We start from the raw sequence: 20,819 nt of genomic DNA on the forward strand, positions 1-20,819 counted from the left end.
GCCTTGCCACATCCGACAAGCGTAGGAGCTAGTGTAGTACGATTCAATCTTAGTCCTGTTTTGATGCTTTGCCTGTTTGATGGTACGTTGGAGGGTTGAGCGGGATTTCTTATACAGTGGTCCGTCCTTTAAAAGTTGCAGCGTACTGCGGCACAGCTTGCGTGGTGACGCAGAATTCTATAGCACGTTATGTATGTGCCAACCACTGGTACCATTAATGCTAGTTAGTGCTAGTTTGACCAACAGAGGACATCTTTGAGATGCATTTGATGGCCTTCAATAGTGGCTGTACTAGAGAATTTAAAACCTTTTTTGTAAGAACATAGTATATGGGACTGATTTTAATAAATGTTGCTTAGTTAATTTGATTAATATTATGGTGTTACTATTCCAAGAAAAACGAAAAATCCCTCTGGGTTTCCGTCAGGATGGAATGGAAAATATGGCACTGTACAGCATGACGGTCGGGAGTAGGCTACAGTGCTGGGCTATTTAGCTAAAGAATCCCTGTGTTGTGTGGGCAGGCAACACGGGAGACCTGGGTTCAATTCCCTGACGGGGACGAAGGAGTAGGCTGTCCTTGTAAATAATAATTTGTTCTTAACTGATTCCATGTGTGTTATTTCATAGTTGTGATGAATTCACTATTATTCTACGTCGTAGAAAATAGTAAAGACAAAGAAAAATCCTGCAATGAGTATGTGATGTGATAAATAATAATAATAATACTACTAATAATACTTAGAACCTAAATTCTACCACAACCCTCCATCTAGGCAAGTCTACTGTCCAGCTACCTGCTAGAACGTTTCCCTAGTCAGCGCCATTATTACTGCAATAACCCTTAAAGTGTTGCTCTATGCTACCCAGTGTGGCGGGGTGGGGGTCCACCCTCCTCCCTTCCCCATGGGCTAGGTCTGTCTTCTGTGCACAGCTCTGCGGCCAATCCCGTGCCCTCTGTCCTCGTGCCTTGAACCTTTTACGCTTTCAGTGGATACAGATGGAGAACTGCAAGGCGATCCCATTGTGCGCCACTCGGGAGCCATGACCAATATATTGTCCTGCTATTATATAATTCTAAATGAATAATAATTGCTTTGTTTAAAGAATAGCACTATTTTGGAGATGATTTCGTTTTCAAATAATGTAAAATGAGCGAGAAAAAGGCCATTCTGAACATGGTGTGAGACATTGTTAAGAATTTGTAAATGAAGCCAGTTTATTTAGAGGAAGAGAAACCAAAAACCTACAGTCATATCATGGGTCTCCCAGTCAAGTCAAGGCTGGCACGGGTATTGAACCAGCATCTGTATCAACACAGCTTGCTGTTAAGCGGAGCGGCACATGGGAAGTACCCAAGAGCAGACTTAGATGAGGAAACGGGGATGAATGAACCAAAATATTTACTGTTACACAGGGAGATATGGAGTGCAGATTCGGGGAAGCTTGGATGAGTTGCAGAAAAAACTGATGTGGAGACTGAGGTTGGAGTTAGCTGAGTCGAACAGTGTAAACAGGTCCTGAGGGGAATCCAAGGTAGTGGTGGTGAGTAAAATCCAGAGCAAGGTAGTTGGGTGGTGAGATGTGGAACAGGAGACAGGAGCCAGAGACAAAGCGGTAACTGCAATGAGAGGATAAACGTGTCAGGCAGAGTAACAGGATTTTGAATAATCATAAATGGCTACAGTCATGAATTTACTAAGCAGAGATTATGATCTGGCAGAGTGGAAGTGGCAGGACTGAGTATTTGTAGAGGTCTTGATTATGGAACGAGTTGCAGCTGGTAGGGATCTGCTCGGACTCCAGCACACCTTTCTCCAACCACACAATCACAAAGAGAGGGAGAGTGAGAGAAAGTACAGGGGGAGTAACTGCAGGTCAAGAAGACACCGAATGAACACCAGAGGGCATAGCAGGAGTAGATGTGACACTTGCACTGCTATGCAGTGTCTTAGACCGTTGCGCCACTCAGGTGCTGTACGATATGACTGGTCGGGAGTGGGCTACAGTACTACAGTAAGAGCAAAATAATCCTAACAAAATWAAATAATAGAAACCTTAGTGTAATAACAGTTTTAGTAAGTAATACTGAAGTTGTGCAAAATTATCAGTTTCTATTTAGGTTTATTTCGCCCATTCATTGTCAGTTAGAGACACAGTAGGACCCAAAAGAATAATCAGTGCTCTTAACGCCCCTTGCGCTGGTCTGGAGCAATGAGGTGGTTACGCAGGGTACCGTACTAAACCACAAATTACATAATCACAAAACTTTTAGTGTAAGCTTCCGGGCTAGAGTCCCACTCCTTGAAAGCGGCAGCTCTACCTTTTAGCTCAGTGAGGATGTCAGATCCTTACAAGGCACCCAGACCTACATCCCCGATATCTCCGTCTCTTTCTCCTGTTATTGACGGGGATGAGGGCCTTATCGGGTGTCTGGAGTAAATCCATCGCGTCCGACTCGTTAAAGAAAAAATATTCATCCAGTAGGGTGAGTAATCGCTGTCCTGATATCTAGAAGCTATTTTCGGTCATAAGAGATGGTGGCAGAAACATTATGTACAAGATAAGGTACAAATAACGCGAAAAAAACACACACAATAGCACAATTGGTTAGGGGACTATGAAACTTCAGCCATCTCCTCCAGCGCCATTAAGGTTAGGGCTAGGGTTAGTAGATACTTAAAATGTTACTGATAGACTGTAGAGCATCTACAGATGGACTATCCTAATGGCTTGTATGAAAAATAACTTTACTATTTGTCATCTGCCCTCATGCTGGCATTGGCTGCAGCTGAGCTTGTAGATACTGTAAATCCAACTCGTTGTTTCAAATCTTCTTCGCTATATTCCGGTTGAAACGTACAGTTTAATGTCATCATGTAGCTGGCTAAGAGAACATCAAGAAATGCTCTATCATCAAATTTGTGTTGATGAGAGGAATCACTTGAAGCCATTGTGGTCTGGTCAGTTCTTTCAGATTGCCTGAGGCAATTTGTGTTGTTTCCGCCTGCCTTGGGGAGGGATGAAGCAGTCAGTGCACAACAACTCTTCAATCTTGGGAAAACACTTTTGAAAGCAGCTTTAGCCTTTGTTAAAAAAGAGGGGGATCTCACATTTATTTCTCTACTTCTACAATTGGGTGCAGTTCCAACTTGATTTTCAAAAAGCATAGTTTAGGCACGTCTTATTCGATGGGGTTTAACGGCTGTTGGCATCCAATGTTAATGTATTATCACCACCAGCTGGATGGGGTATTGAACAAAACAATAAAGAAATCATKAAATACAAAAATAGACAAGTCAACAAACAAAACCCATCCCACTTCTTCAATCACAGTCCATTTCAAAATATATCCCTATACAGGCTCAGGGGCCTGTGAGGGCGGAACATTCACCGACAGGATTTCTTGCAAGGCCTTGTCTGTGAAATCACGAAGACACAAACAACTTTCAACAGCATTCACAATGATTCAAATTTTCACAGACCATTGCAATAAATAATACGAAGTCTACCTTTTATTATGTAACATTTCATGGTCCCTCAGTTGATGAGAAACCTTTGTTGATCGTGGTGGCTCTACTACAATTGCTTCTTCCTCGCCACTTGCTCCTTCTACTTTTCTCACCACCTCCAGATATGAGACACAATGGAAACCCCTTATTCTTTCCACCTTGGTCTCTTTCAACTTAACGGGGCACTCCAGGAATTTGGGCGCATGTTGACCACCACAACTGCAGCATTTCACTTCATCTGGCATACGATACTCTTCCTGTCTGCACACACTTGACACATGACCAAATCTTCTGCATTTATGACACTGAAGCTTTTACACAAAAGCTCTTTCAGGGTGTCTCATGAATCCTAACATTAAATGAGAATGGAGAGACTCTTCATCAAAGAACAGTAGTATGAATTCAGTTAATTTCTCAATTCCCCTATACGGATCAGTCGACTTGCATCAACCACCATCTATTTCTTCAGTTATATCTTTACTTATTGCGCCACCCCAGAAGTAACCCCCCTTGATAGGTGCTTTGAAAATCCATATCGGAAACATTCCACTCCGATATCATTTTTAGGCTTAACACGCTTCTGCTGCTCCGCAGACACAAAAAAAACATTTAAATAATACCATTTCTTGTGACTCTCACCGACTCAAAACTTTCCTCTAACACATTTCCGATTTTCCTCAACACGTTAAATGGATTTCCCAGGTAGCAATGTTCCAAAACCCTCACTCCGACTAAAAATAGTCCAGGGATTTCCTAGTTTCCACCACAACTTTACTTTCTGTTTTCCTTCTTCTTCACCACTGTAACCCATTCATACTCACTCTGTGCTATTATCTTCATCCGCCTCACTAACAGTTAAAAAAATAAAAAATAATTTCRGACATCTTCTTCCAAAACAGCCTCTGGTTTAGGCACAATTGCACAACACAGCTCTTGAAGGGGAAGTTCACAAATGTTGACATAAAACCATATTTTTGTTGTTGTTGTAAACAGGGGCGATGTATTCATAGTTAAAGCAAGCATCTCTTACTGCATGAGATGCTTGCTTTAACCCATCAGAGGCATTCCATCTTGTTCGTACAGATACACTACATGACCAAAGGTATGTGGACACCTGCTCGTCGAACATCTCATTCCAAAATCATGGGCATTAATATGTAGTTGATCCCGCCTTTGTTGTTATAACAGCCTCCACTCTTCTGGGAAGGCTTTATACTAGATGTTATAACATTGCTGCGGGGACTTGCTTCCATTCAGCCACAGAGCATTAGTGAGGTCGGGCACTGATGTTGTGCGATTAGGCCTGGCTCGCAGTCGGCATTCCAATTCATCGCAAAGGTGTTTCGATGGGGTTGATGTCAGGGCTCTGTACAGGCCAGTCAAATTCTTCCACATCAATCTTGACAAACCATTTCTGTATGGACTTAGCTTTGTGCACGGGGCCATTGTCATGCTGAAACAGGAAAGGGCCTTCCCCAAACTGTTGCCACAAAGTTGGAAGCACAGAATCGTCTATAATGTTATTGTATGCTATAGCGTTAAGATTTCCCTTCCCTGTAACTAAGGGGCCTAGACCGAACCATGAAAAACAGCCCCAGACCATTATTCCTTATTGCTTCTTTAATCAGCACAATAGTTTTCAGCTGTGCTAACATAATTGCAAAAGGGTTTTCTAATGATCAATTAGCCTTTTAAAATGATAAAATTGGATTAGCTAACACAACGTGCCATTGGAACACAGGAGTGATTGTTGCTGATAATGGGCCTCTGTARGCCTATGTAGATATTCCATTTAAAATCTACTGTTTCAAATGAAGTTAAATCCAAGTTTACTTGTCACGTGCGCTCAATACAACAGGTGTAGACCTTTTACAGTGAAATGCTTACTTACAGGCTCAAACCAATAGTGCAAAAAAGGTATTAGGTGAACAATAGGTAAGTAAAGACACAAAATCAACAGTAAAAAAGACAGTGAAAAATAACAGTAGTGAGGCTATATACAGTAGCGAGGCTATATACATGCATCGGTTAGTCTGGCTGATTGAGGTAGTATGTACATGTAGCTATGGTTAAAGTGACTATGCATATATGATAAACAGAGAGTAGTAGTAGCGTAAAAGAGGGGTTGGCGAGTGYTGGGTGGCTGGACACAATGCAGATAGCCCGGTTAGCCAATGTTTGGGAGCACTGGTTGGTTGGACCAATTGAGGTAGTATGTACATATGTACATGACTGTATAGTTAAAGTGACTGTGCATATATGATAAACAGAGAGTAGCAGCAGCGTAAAAGAGGGGTTGGGGGAGCACACAATGAAAATTGTCCGGGTAGCCATTTGATTACCTGTTGAGGAGTCTTATGGCRTGGGGGTAAAAACTGTTGAGAAGCCTTTTTTTCCTAGACTTGGCACTCGCTTGCCATGCGGTAGTAGAGAGAACAGTCTATGACTGGGGTGGCTGGGGTCTTTGACAATTTTTTGGGCCTTCCTCTGACACCGCCTGGTGTAGAGGTCCTGGACGGCAGACAGCTTAGCCCCAGTGATGTACTGGGCCGTACGCACTACCCTTTGTAGTGCCTTGCGGTCGGAGGCCAAGCAATTGCCGTAGCAGGCAGTGAGTGATGCAACCAGTCAGGATGCTCTCGATGTTGCAGCTGTAGAACCTTTCCAGCTACAATAGTCATTTACAACATTAACAATGTCTACACTGTATTTCTGATCAATTTTATGTTATTTTAAATGGACAGAAAATGTGCTTTTCTTTCAAAAACAAGAACATTTCCAAGTGACCCCAAACTTTTGAATGGTAATGTAAGTCTCTAAGAGGTGTGCACACCTGGATTGTACAATATTTGTCCATTATCATTTTCAAAATTCTTCAAACTCTGTCAAATTGGTTTTTAAACATTGCTATAAAACCATTTTCAAGTATTGCCATAGATTTTCAAGCAGATTTAAGTCAAAACTTTAACTCAACCACTCAGGAACATTCACTGTTTTCTTGGTAAGCAACTCCAGTGTAGATTTGGTGTTGTGTTTTAGGTTATTGTCCTGCTGAAAGGTGAATTGATGTCCCAGTGTCTGGTGGAAAGCAGACTGAACCAGGTTTTCCTCTTGGATTTTGCCTGTGCTATAATCCATTCCATTTTTTTTATATCCTGAAAAACTCCCCAGTCCTTAACGATTAGAGGCATACCCATAACATGATGCAGCCACAACTATTCTTGAAATTTTGGAGAGTGGTACTCAATAACTTGTTGTATTGGATTTGCCCTAAACATAACACTTTGTATTCATGACACAATGTCAATTGATTTGCCACATTTTCTGCAGTATCACTTTAACGTCTTGTTGCAAACAGGATGCATGTTTTGGAATATCTTTATTATGTACAGGCTTCCTTCTTTTCACTCGTTCAATTAGGTTAGTATTGTGAAGTAACTACAATATTCTTGATCCATCCTCAGTGTTCTCCTATCAAAGCCATTAAACTCTGTAACTGTCACCATTGTCCTCATGGTAAAAGCCCTAAACTGTTTCCTACCTCTCTGGCAACTGAGTTAGGAAGGACACCTATGTCTTTGTAGTGACGGTGTATTGATACACCATCCAAAGTGTAATTAATAACTTTACCATGCTCAAAGGGATATTCAATGTCAATTTGTTTTACCCATTTACCAATAGGTGCCCTTCTTTGCATTGGAAAAACTCCCTGGTCTTTGTGGTTGAATCTGTGTTTGAAATTCTCTGCTCGACTGAGGGACATGACAAATAATTGTATGTGTGGGGTACAGAAATGAAGTAGTAATTCACAGACATGACACCTAAGTGATTAAGGGGGGGGGGGGGAATTTAGCTAACATATGAATTGTTTTATGATAGTCATACCATGGATCATTTAGCTATTTGATTTAGAATTTTGGGACACCTTTAGCAAGAATCTGGCCTTTACTTCTATAGCCCATAGAAACACATTCATAAATGGCAAAAAGACAGTCAAAAAAATAAATAATAAGGTTTTGAAGTGTCTGTCCTATATCTAGGAGATAAGAAAAACTCTGTTTTTGGGACACATATGTAATCCCATGTTTTTGTTGGCACACAACTACCTTCACTCGTTTTCAAGGGTTACCTTCAGATGAGTCCCGTGACACTTATAGGGGTCGTAGTGCAAAACAGAGAACACCATTGTGTTCGTGAGAGTCTCCCCTTTCCATAGAATGGTCAGAAAACCACACCGTTTGGACGCTACAGACATTTTTGTGAGGAGACCGATTTTCGGGATGACTCATGGTCTGACAAACACCGCTGTAGCTCGGCCACCTTCCATCGCAGATAAAGAAGACAGACATAGGTGGATTTTTCTGGGTATTTTTTTTATCATGCTACTTAGATTGAATCAAGAGCCAATAGACTATTAAGGATTAACCTGTCTCCTCCCCTTCATCTACACTGATTGAAGTGGAATTGGCAAATTACATCAATAAGGGATCATAGCTTTCACCTGAATTCACCTGGTCAGTCTATGTCATGGAAAGAGCACGTGTTCTTAATGTTTTGTAAACTCAGTGTAGATATGATTCAAGTAGTTCACACAAGTCAATTGCATTCATGTCTGTCGTCTCTCTCTCTCTCTCTCTCGTAATCCCAGTGGTGTAAAGTACCTAGGTAAAAATACTTGAAAGTACTAGTTATCAAGAGAATATCCATGGTCATCCCTACTGCCTCTGATTTGGCGGACTCACTTAAGCACATGCTTCGTTTGTAAATTATATCTGATGTTAGAGCGTGCCCCTGGCTATCCGTAATATAATACATGTTTAATTTATACTTTTACTTTTGATACTTAAGTATATTTAAAAATATAAAACTTTTAGACTTCTACTCAAGTAGTATTTTACTGGTTGACTTTCACTTTTACTTGAGTCATTTTCTATTAAGGTATCTGTACTTTTACTCAACAATGACAATTGGGTACTTTTTCCACCAATGTCTAATCCCCCTATCCCTCCCTCCCTCGCTTTGCCTCCATCTGTCTCTGTTAGGGTAAGTGTTGAGGCTAGGTTTAGGGTTGAGCCAGGATGTGGACATGAAGCTTGGATTAGGACCTTAACCCTATTCCAATGAACTATTAATGAATTTGCCCCACCCCTCCACTACATGGCAGAAAGGTAGGCCTCACTTGAAGCCTGACCTAGAGTTAAAGTGCTTTCAAGTGACATTGGTATAACGGTTGAAGCTAGAAACACAGTTTACGTATGGGATCGTTCAGCAGACGCTCCCGATGAATGCAAGCCTACACCTGACCATGTGAAATTAACTCATCACAGTGAACACACTGGTCTCACAGAGAACAAGGACTTTCTTTCATACACTCTTAGAAAAAAATATGCTATCTAGAACCTTGAAAGGTACTACTGCATTCCCCATAGGATAACCCTTTGAAGAACCCATTTTGTTTGCAGGTAGAACCCTTTCTACAAATGGTTCTACATGTAACCCAAAAGGGTTCTACCTGGAACCAAAAAAGGGCTCTTCTATGGGGACAGATGAAGAACATTTTTGGGACACTTTTTTCTAAGTGTAGAAAAGCATTACCTACAGCCCTTACATAACCATGATGCCACCGTGGACCGTTATTGAGCTAGCTAACCGTTCGTGCACACAAACAATCGTAACCTTATAGGGATGCCCTATGTTGAAGTTCAGCTTCCTGCGATTAGAGGAAGTTACTTAATTAGGGTGTCAATTGGGCAGTTTCGAAGGGTAAAAAAAGTTTAAACGTCCCAAATGACTGGGGAACCTTCATTACCCGGCACATGAAATTTGAAGTCAATCGCCCAAAATAATTTTGATCTCCATTGGACAAAATGGTCTTGGATTACTAGAGGGGCTCTGTCTGTCTGTCTGTTTGTGAGTGTATATGTCTGTCTGTGAGTGTACATGTCTGTCTGAGTCTAACCAATTTACCCATCACAGCATTATCATCAATTTGTTTTCCTTGAATGCAATGTAGTGATTTATGCGTCAAATCTATTGACGCATATCTTTTTGAATTGGATGCAATGCACTGACTTCTATGCCTCAACATCCAGTCTGTGGAGGTGGGAGAGAGAGAAGGGGGATATTGTGGGAGGGAGGGTATGGAGAGATAGAGAGAGGGTATGGGTGAAGGAGGGAGATAGGGAAAGAGAAAAATTATTAATAGAAGAGAGGGAGGGAGACAGAAGGAGGGATAGAGGGGGAGAGGGTGGAAGGGGTGAAATAAAGGGGAGAGAGAGAAGAGAAGGGGGAAAAGAAGGGGTGGATTCAAAGAGGGAAAGAAAAGGAGGGGAAATACGGAGAGAGATGGAGAGGGGATTAGAGAGAGAAGGCGGGAGAAAGAGAGATAGAAGGGAGAGCGTGGGGAGAGGGTGGATGAGGTGAAAGAAGGGGGAGAGAGAAGGGAAGAAGAGGGATAAAGGAGGTAGAGAGACAGAGGGAGACAAAGAGAGGGAGGGAGATGGGTGGATTAGAGAAGAGAGAGAAAACCGACAGACATGAATGCAATTGATTTATGTGTCACCTACTTGAAGCATATCTTTGATTCAATCTCATTGAATGCAATGTATTCACTTAGACTGCATTTCCTTGATGACAATCTCTAGGCATCAATAATGTTACACTAATCTTCCCTCCATTGAATGCAATGCATTTATACTGAACAAGAATATAAACACAACATGTAAAGGTCACATGTTTTATGAGTTAAAATTAAAGATCACACAAATGTTCTATACGCACAAAAACCTTATTTCTCTCAAATGTTGTGCACACATTTGTTTACATCCCTGTTATTGAGCATGTCTCCATTACCGAAATAATCCATCTGCATGACAGGTGTGCCTTTCAAGAAGCTGATTAACCCATCAGAGTCTAAACTCAGTCTAAGCCATGGGAGGGGTGGTGGTCTACTAAACTATATAGAATTGTTTTAAGGTCATACCAAGGGTCATTTAGCTATTTGATTTTGAATGTCCCTTGAAGTACAAAATATATATACATAACACATGATTTAATTAAACAAAATMTTTATCTTACTACTATGAGCACATACAAATGCATTAAATAACAGATTCACTACATGGAACAACAGATTATCTTCTTTAGGCTGGAAGCCCGAGGCCGGGCACAATATGACAACAGCCACTTCAAGTGCAGGGCGCGAAATTCAAAATATATTTTTTAGAAATATTTAACTTTCACACATTAACAAGTCCAATACAGCATTTGAAAGATAAACATCTTGTGAATCCAGCCAACATGTCCGATTTTTAAAATGTTTTACAGCGAAAACACCATGTATATTTATGTTAGCTCTCCACCAAATACAAAAAAGGACAGYCATTTTTCACAGCACAGGTAGCATGCACAAAGCCAACCTAACTAACCAAGATCCAACCAAACTAACCAAGAAACAACTTCATCAGATGACAGTCCTATAACATGTTACACAATAAATCTATGTTTTGTTCGAAAAATGTGCATATTTGAGGTATAAATCAGTTTTACATTGCTGCTACCATCACAGCTACCGTCAGAAATAGCACCGAAGCAGCCAGAGTAATTACAGACACCAACGTCAAATACCTAAATACTCATCATAAAACATTTCTGAAAAATATATGGTGTATAGCAAATGAAAGACAAAGATCTTGTGAATACAGCCAATATTTCCGATTTTTTAAGTGTTTTACAGCGAAAACACAATATAGCGTTATATTAGCTTACTACAATAGCTAACACACAACAGCATTGATTCAAGGCAAATGGTAGCGATAGCACAGTTCGACAGATATATGAAATAGCATCATAAAATGGGTCCTACTTTTGGTGATCTTCCATCAGAATGTTGTACAAGGGGTCCTTTGTCCAGAACAGTCGTTGTTTGGATTTAGAACATCGTTTTTCCCTCTTGAATTAGCAAGCACACTGGCCAAGTGGCGCGAAGCTCTCCATCCTGAACAAAGGGACACAACGCAACACGCCTAACGTCCCGAAAAAAAATCAATAATCTAATAAAACTATATTGAAAAAACATACTTTACGATGATATTGTAACATGTATCAAATAAAATCAAAGCCGGAGATAGTATTAGCCTATAACGACAGCTTTCCAGAAGGCAATTCCAGGTCCAACTTCGCGCTTTTCAGAAAACAGGAAATGGTGGACACGTCATTCCAAGAGGATTTATTCCACCTCAGACCAAGATAATCACTTCATTTCTTCTCTCACTTCCTCTTGACATCTAGGGYAAGGTGTATGACGTGCATGTATACTAATACGTATCATGCCCATTTATAGGCAAGCCCTAGAACAGAGACCTCGATTTCAGAAATCTCACTTCCTGTCAGGAAGCGGGCTGCAGAATGAGTTKTGTTTCACTCAGAGAAATAATTCTAACGGTTTTAGAAACTAGAGAGTGTTTCTATCCAATAGTAATAATAATATGCATATTGTACGAGCAAGAATTGAGTACGAGGCCGTTTGAAATGGGCACCTTTTTCCAAGTTACTCAATACTGCCCCTGCAGCCATAAGAATCCCAAAAATATATAAAATGATTTGTTCTGAAATGTCTCTTCTATATCTGAGCGATATAAGAAAGACCAGGAAACATTATTATTTTTGTATTTAACCGCATATTTATGACAATTAACTGCCTTCATATAGACTTCCATAAATGTTATCAACTGGTACCGGAGGATCTTCAGAAGAGTCTACAGTTGTTGTACAGTTGAAGTCGGAGGTTTACATACACCTTAGCCAAATACATTTAAACTCAGTTATTCACAATTCCTGACATTTAATCCTCGTAAAAAAGTCCAGGCCTTAGGTCAGTTAGGATCACCACTTTATTTGAAGAATGTGAAATGTCAGAATAATAGTAGAGAGAATGATTCATTTTAGGTTGTATTTCTTTCATCACATTCCCAGTGGATCAGAAGTTTACATACACTCAATTAGTATTTGGTAGCATTGCCTTTAAATTGTTAACCTGGGTCAAACATTTTGGGTAACCTTCCATAAGCTTCCCAGAATAAGTTGGGTGAATTTTTGCCCATTCCTCCTGACAGAGCTGGTGTAACTGAGTCAGGTTTGTAGGCCTCCTCGCTCGCACAGGCTTTTTCAGTTCTGCCCACAAATTTTCTATAAAATTGAGGTCAGGGCTTTGTGATGGCCATCCAATACCTTGACTTCGTTGTCCTTAAGCCATTTTGCCACAACTTTGGAAGTATGCTTGGGGTCATTGTRCATRTGGAAGACCCATTTGCGACCAAGCTTTAACTTCGTGACTGATGTCTTGAGATATTGCTTCAATATATCCACATACTTTTCCTTCCTCGTCATGCCATCTATTTTGTGAAGTGCACCAGTCCCTCCTGCAGCAAAGCACACGCACAACATGAGGCAGGTGTTCTTCACCTTGCAAGCGGCCCCTTTTTTCTTCAAAAGATAACGATGGTCATTATGGCCAAACAGTTTAATTTTTGTTTCATCAGACCAAAGGACATTTCTCCAAAAAGTACAATCTTTGTCCCCATGTGCAGTTACAAACCTTAGCTCGGCTTTTTTATGGCGGTTTTGGAGCAGTGGCTTCTTCCTTGCTGAGCAGCCTTTCAGGTTTTGTTGATATAGGACTCATTTTACTGTGGATATAGATACTTTTGTACCTGTTTCTTCCAGCATCTTCACAAGGTCCTTTGCTGTTGTTCTGGGATTGATTTGCACTTTTCMCACAAAAGTACGTTAATCTCTAGGAGACAGAACGCGTCTCTTTCCTGAGCGGTATGACGGCTGTGTGGTCCCATGGTGTTTGTACAGATGAACGTGGTATCTTCAGGCGTTTAGAAATTGCTCCCAAGAATGAACCAGACTTGTGGAGGTATACAATTGTTTTTCTGAGGTATTGGCTGATTTCTTTTGATTTTCCCATGATGTCAAGCAAAGAGGCACTGATTTTGAAGGTAGGCCTTGAAATACATCCACAGGTACACCTCCAATTGACTCAAATGATGTCAATTAGCCTATCAGAAGCTTTTAAAGCCATGACATCATTGGAATCTGGAATTTTCCAAGCTGTTTAAAGGCACAGTCAACTTAATGTATGTAAACTTCTGACCCACTGGAATTGTGATACACTGATACAGTGAATTATAAGTGAAATAATCTGTAAACAATTATTGGAAAAATGACTTGTGTCATGCACAAAGTAGATGTCCTAACCGACTTGCCAAAGCTATAGTTTGTTAACAATACATTTGTGGAGTGGTTGAAAAACTAGTTTTAATGACTCCAACCTAAGTGCACGTAAACCTCCGACTTCAATTGTATTTCAAGCTAAATGTATAGCTATCTGGCTAATGTTAGCTTGTCAGATAGACTTTTAAGAAATAACAAGCTAAGCCGAGAGTCTCCCCATTTCATAGAGTGGTCATAATAGTTTATAGGCCAAATTGTTTGGACGCTACAGACGATTTCGTAAGAAAAACAATTTTTGGGATGTTTCAATGGTCGAATAAACACTGCTCTAGCTCTGTCACCTTTCACCGCAGAGGCGGAAGTGCGACATAGGCGGATGCGGTGGATTGAGGCGCATCTAATAAAAAAAAAAGAAAGATCTTTAGCTTAAACTGGTAGATCTGTATGGGTATTTTTTTATTATGCTTAGATTTAGATTTCCCTCGGGCTTGCACATCGACCTTAGAGTGTTTAAACAGAATGATCATTACACAGGTGCACCTTGTGCTGGGGATAATTAAAGGCCACTCTAAAAGGTGCAGTTTTGTCACACAACACAACACAGATGTCTCACGTTTTGAGGAAGTGTGCAGTAGACCTTTTGCACAACGTAGCAATGCCCACTTCCGCTTATCTTCCTACCCGATACATAGCTTCCTGTTRGGATCGCATCCTGTCAGCCTGATTGTAGCCATACTAGCCTCGAAGTCGCTCGTTTTATCATTACCTCAGTATATTAATATAGTCATATTTCTATTCTGTTTTTTATCATTCTTGTTGAAAATGGTGTTTATCCATTCAGTTAATGACTTTTGTAATTTGGTTATTATGTTCTGTGTCTTTTTGTCTCTTAGCTAGCTAGCTATTAACATGCTAACTAGTAAGGTGGCTACAATTAGCCAATACCCCCTTCCTTACCTACCATGGCACTGTTTTACACAAGGTGCTTGTAAGAGCTGCCAAAGATAAAAGTGACGGATGTACATTGTCTGGCCAGGAATGATTGCTCATTCTTTTTATTCAAAACTTTTTCGAACAGGGACAAAGTAACAGGAGAGGTCAGTATAAGGGCTTGCTGCTACAGGTCCATGAGGAAAAATTAGAAACCACACAGTTTGAGTGTAGGGTGAAAAGTCAGCTGTTTMTGACACACAGCATGCCGGTTACACAGTCAGAGATGAAGACTTAGATAGACTAAGACGTTCCTGTCAATGGAGATCTGCATTAAGAYGCATTGCTTAGTCTAGTACTAGGCTTAAACCTTTTCTCAATAGGGGGGCGCCATTTCGACTTTGTAAAAATTTGTTCACAAATTAAACTGCCTCGTACTCAATTCTTTCTCGTACAATATGCATATTATTAGTACTATTGGATAGAAACACTCTCTAGTTTCTAAAACCGTTTGAATTATATCTGTGAGTAAAACAGWACTCATTTTGCAGCAAACTTCCTGTCAGGAAGTGAGAAATCTGAAATCGGGGGCTCTGTTCCAGGGTCAGTTTATTAATTTGCATGTAATCTATGGGTCTACATGCACTGCATACGCCTTCCCCTAGATGTCAGTAAGCAGTGAGAATTGGAATGGGGTGTCTAGGTAGATCTGAGGCCGAACAAGAGCTCTTGGAACCGGGTGTGCAGTCTTTTCTACGTTCGTCATGACGCGAGACAGACCTCAGGATTGCGTCCTGAAAGCTATTGTTATAAGCGCTAGATATATCCGGCTCTGATTTTATTCGATATACGTGTTAAAAACATCATAATGTAGTTATTTTAAACCGAGTTATATCAGTTTATATCAGTATATTGCGATTTTCGGGATTTTCTTTGTTCTGCGTTATGCTGAGTTGTACACGTCTGCACCACATGGCTAACGTTTGCTGCTAATTCCACAGTTGAAGACGACCTTCTACAACCGAGCAACGATTATTCTGGACAAATGACAACTTGTACAAGATTCTGATGGAAGCTCATCAAATAGTAAGAACTATTTATGATGTTAATTCGTAATTTCTGTCGAAAAAGTTAAACTATTATTCCGCCCTTAATTTCGGTGCGGTCTCGCTTTAACGCACGCTGTATGTCGTAGTAACGTTAATTTAAAAAATCTAACACAGCGGTTGCATTAAGAACTAATGTATCTTTCATTTGCTGTCCAACCTGTATTTTTTAGTCAAGTTTATGATTAGTTATTGATTAGATTAGGTGCCTCTCCCAAGATTTCTCCCGACATTTTGTTTGCAGTTTGGCTACTATTCTCATTGTATAACCACGATTTGTGCCGCTAAATATGCACATTTTTGAACAAACCATATATGTATTGTGTAATATGATGTTATAGGACTGTCATCTGATGGAGTTTGAGAAGGTTAGTGAAGAAATTAATGTATTTTGCTGGTTTATTCGCTATCGCTAATGTTATGTTGAATGAATGGGGCTGTGTGGTAGGCTATTGTAGTAAGCTAATATTGTAGTAAGCTAATATAATGCTATATTGTGTTTTCGCTGTAAAACACTTAAAAAATCTGAAATATTGGCTGGATTCACAAGATGTTTGTCTTTCATTTGCTGTACACTGTGTATTTTTCATAAATGTTTTATGATGAGTATTTAGGTAATTCACGTTGGTCTCTGTAGTTATTCTAGCTGCTTTGGTGAGATTTTGTGATGGTGGCTGCAATGTAAAACTATGATTTATACCTGAACAAAACATATGCTATACAATAAATATGTTATCAGACTGTCATCTGATGAAGTTGTTTCTTGGTTAGTGACTATTTATATCTTTATTTGGTCGAATTTGTGATAGCTACCTATGCAGTAAAAAAATGGTGGCGAAAAAAAAGTTGGGTCTTTTGCTATCGTGGTTAGCTAATAGAAATACATATTGTGTCTTCCCTGTAAAACATTTTAAAAATCAGAAATGATGGCTGGATTCACAAGATGTGTATCTTTCATCTGGTGTCTTGGACTTGTGATTTCATGATATTTAGATGCTAGTATTTACTTGTGGCGCTATGCTAGGCTATGCTAGTCAGCTTTTTTACTGATGAGGGTGCTCCCGGATCCGGGATGAGTACCAAGTAAAAGTTAACCCATGTCTATGAAACCGTTCTTAGTGTAGTAATAGTTCAGTTGTCTTCCTTGCTGTTTCTGTAAGCTCTGTTGTGTTGGACGCATTAGATTACATTTAAACAAGGACATATACCCTTAATAGAAAAGTTTACATCCGTATTGCTGTAATGAATTTAGTGGCTGTTGTATGTTGCACCAGTGACTTCTGTTTGCAGATCGTGACACATATTGACTGATTTTAGTCTAATCATTTTCTTTTTGTATCCCCACGTAGGGTGTACTGAAGCCCTCTGAGCCAGTAACAATGACACAACATCACTGTTCATGTGTTGCTGACACTGCATTATACACACAGTTGCACACACACATTATGCACACACACAGTTGCAMTACTATTCCAGTCTGCACACTATTCCCAAATGGGAACACCAGTCATCCCACCTGTGCACAGCTGCACAGAGGCTGAGCAGCGGTGGCATAAACCAAGGACTTTGGTATGTTTTAATAGCTATACCACATATCAACATCATATGGTTATAATCACATCATAATGCTAAGAAATGATTTAATGAAAACTTAAATAGTCTCGTGATTAGATTTAGAATCGTGCCCTCTGAAACCTGGGCACATAGGCAAAATTACAATCACCAAGCCCACAAAAAACGCATGGCTTTTTGAGGGATTAGGTGAGTATTAGAGGGATTAGGTGAGTATTAGAGGGATTAGGTGAGTATTCCAAAATAGCTAGTATAGTAGGTAGTAGCATGTCATGTCCAATTACACGTTAATTATATAAAATTATTTAATTTCAGGTGGTCAAAGGCACAGCACCAACAGCTGACATGAAGAGGGGACTGGAGATGGAAGCAGCCAGCGACCACTGCAAGATACAATATGTKAACTTCTCATCCTGTGGCCTCATCATACATCCTGTTCTCTTGTCACTGTAAATAAAAACACTTTAAAACATTTTGTGTTTAGATTATAAGCAGTGGTGTCTATTATCAATAAATGGACTACAGGGTGTTAGACAATATGGATGGTCACAGCAAAAAAAAGGAAAGATGCATTGAAGTAGTGGCCCATGCCTTCAACAAGAGGCCCACACTAGTAGTTTGTGAGAAAGCATCTCCACAGCCCAGATGCAGTTGATGCGTCCCATCAGTGACATGGGGATCTCTGACTGAAACATCTTGTTCAGATTAATTCTGCCAATTAATCTCTCAATGTGGAATCTAAGATGGGCAATCTCTTGCGTTTGATGGACGTGTGCTGCTGGCATTTGGATCTGTTTAGACAACGGGTGAATGGTAGACCATGCCTGGCACACAGTCATCAATCAGGAACCCCATGTCTGCCATCACTGCCATGTCTTCAGTGAGAAAGCCAAACAGTCCTGATTGTTTGAATAGCTCTGTGTCTAATGGAGTCAGCATACAATTCTGACACAAAAGGAACTGCTCCATGTGGGGGCATCCCAAGCAGGCCTTTCAAGGTCAGTGGGACTTGTAATGAGAGTACATCTCTCTGTGTAGAGGGAGACTGGCTGCTGGCATCTCAACTCGGTACAGTCAATGATGACTTGGGTGTCTGGATACTTACTGAACTCCTTGGCAACACAGCCTTGACATCTTCCGAAAACATCCATATAGAGACATACCCCAGCAGAATGTGAAGGTAGTTGGCCCATGTGACAACGATCCTGGTTACTGTCGAGTGATGGATGTTAAATCGGTCAGCGAGGTCCATCTCAGTTGACCCCAAGGACAAGTACATGAGGAAGAGGAACGGCTCATCCAGCATGGGTAGGGCATGTCTCTGTAGGACAAATGCACAAATCGAAAACATATTTACTGTAGGCTATAGCTTTAGTGAAAAGTAATGTTGGTAAGACAATACAGTTAATCAGAAACGGGAGAACTTACTGCGTAGGTATATGGAAGTGTCACCTCCTCATTCCTCAGCTTGGTTTTCCTTGCTCGTGTGACACAGACAATTTTTGCAGTTGATGGTTTGATGAGAGACCAAAAGGCCATCAGATGGTCATACGAGGCAAATCTACATGGGAAGAAACATTGATAGGAGTTATTTACTCACAAGTRTAACATTGAATGTAGTATCATACATCTAAGCTATAAATGCTGGTAGCTAGGGAAAATGGTGCCAGAAAGCAAACAGTGTAAAATTTATGATGTAACAATACTAAGCATGGATAGGGTTACCTATCTTGTGAAGGACTGGATCTGTGCATTTGATCCTATAAATCGCTGCAGCCCAAAACGACTTCTCACAGTCAACTCCTCTACTTTGTTCCGTAGGTCCTCAATCTCTTCGCTCTCAATCAAAACCAGGTCAACCGCAGCGGACCCAGGCACTGCACAATAGTCGTGGTCATGGTAGCTATCCATCTTTTCATCCTCTCCATCGTCAACATGGTTATCCTCTACACATCCAGTCCTTGGTCTCTCTGTTCTTTCCCAAACACMTGCTCTTGCTTGGACATGGTAGTTATTCTACTGGAATTGCAAAGGTACTTCTCCCTTCTTCAGATGTCGAAGCCCACTCGAAGAACTAATAACATTAACGTTAGCTAGGTACTGGTAGCTAACGTTTGCTAGCTAATAGACAAAGTCACAGAACACAATCGAATCACATAAATACAATTTTTAACAAGAATGATAAAAAAACACTATAGAAATATGAATATATTAATATACTGAGGTAATGATCAAACGGGCGACTTCAAGGTTAGTATGGCTACAATCAGGCTGACAGGATGCGATCTGGACAGGAAGCTATGTATCGGGTAGGAAGTGGGCATTGCAAGGTTGTGCAAAAGGTCTATTGGCATGCTGACTGCAGCAATGTGCACCAYAGCTGTTGCCAGAGAAGTTAATGTTCATTTCTCTACCATAAGCCATACCAACTGTCGTTTTAGAGATTTTGGCAGTACATCCAACTGGCCTCACAACCTCAGACCACGTGTATGGCGTTGTGTTGGTGAGCGGTTTGCTGCCCCATGGTGGTGGTGGGGTTATGGAGTTGGCAGGCACAAACTACGGACAATAAACACAATTGCATTTTATTGATGGCAATTTGAAAGCACAGATATACCATGACGAGATCCTGAGGCCCAATGTTGTGTCACTCATCCGCCGCCATCACTTCATGTTTCAGCATGATCATTCATATTGCAAGGATCTGTACACAATTACTAGATGATGAAAATGTCCCAGTTCTTCCATGGCCTGCATACTCACCAGACATGTCACCCATTGAGCATGTTTGTGATGCACTGGATCGATGTGTGCGACAGCGTGTTCCAGTCCCTGCAAATATCCATTAACTTCGCACAGCCATTTTAAAGGAATGGGACAACATTCCACAGGCCACAATCAACAGCCTGATCAACTCTATGCAGTGGCCTGATTTTCTGATCCACGGCCCTACTTTCTTTTTAAGGGTAACATCAAACGTAACATCACTACAGATCGGCAGTTACAAACTCTGCTAGAGACCAGAAATTACACATGGGTTGTGCGCACAGGGGTGGGTAGCGTCTGTAAAGCCTACAGAGAGAGGAGCGGACTGGGATAGGAAACACACATATACTGTAGTTGCCAAAGCTACAAAAGAGAGAAATTTGATCTGAAAATAACTAGGTAAGATGCTTAAGTGAAAGAGTGATGTGGAGCCTTCCTCTCTTTCCTTCCTCAAATAACTCATGGCAAAACCYTCTTTGTTTCGGCGAGGAGGCCACCGCTGACACGGCCACCGTCGCTGAGAAAATAGGATGAAACTTTAGTACTAATACAAAGTGCTAATTTACTTGCAAAGGTGAAACGCACACCTCCGGGTACTAATTGCAAATTGCCTAGGAGAGGAGAAACCACTCCCTCTCCAATACAGACACTTATTATGAAAACAACAACAGTCACAAATTGCCCTACCCCACAT

At 40.7% G+C, this 20,819-nt stretch overlaps 1 long non-coding RNA gene across 1 annotated transcript in view; it reads right to left on the bottom strand.

The window, feature by feature from the left end:
- Positions 1 to 1,386: 1,386 nt before the first annotated feature.
- LOC139023105 (uncharacterized) overlaps positions 1,387 to 20,819 on the bottom strand; it is a 427,630-nt gene continuing 408,197 nt past the window's right edge. The window contains exon 2 of the long non-coding RNA XR_011474253.1: positions 1,387 to 1,621. This is a non-coding gene — a long non-coding RNA (uncharacterized lncRNA). The remainder of the gene's footprint in view (positions 1,622 to 20,819) is intronic.

Source organism: Salvelinus sp. IW2-2015, linkage group LG27 (genome assembly GCF_002910315.2).
Source record: "Salvelinus sp. IW2-2015 linkage group LG27, ASM291031v2, whole genome shotgun sequence".
Classification (NCBI taxonomy): domain Eukaryota; kingdom Metazoa; phylum Chordata; class Actinopteri; order Salmoniformes; family Salmonidae; genus Salvelinus; species Salvelinus sp. IW2-2015.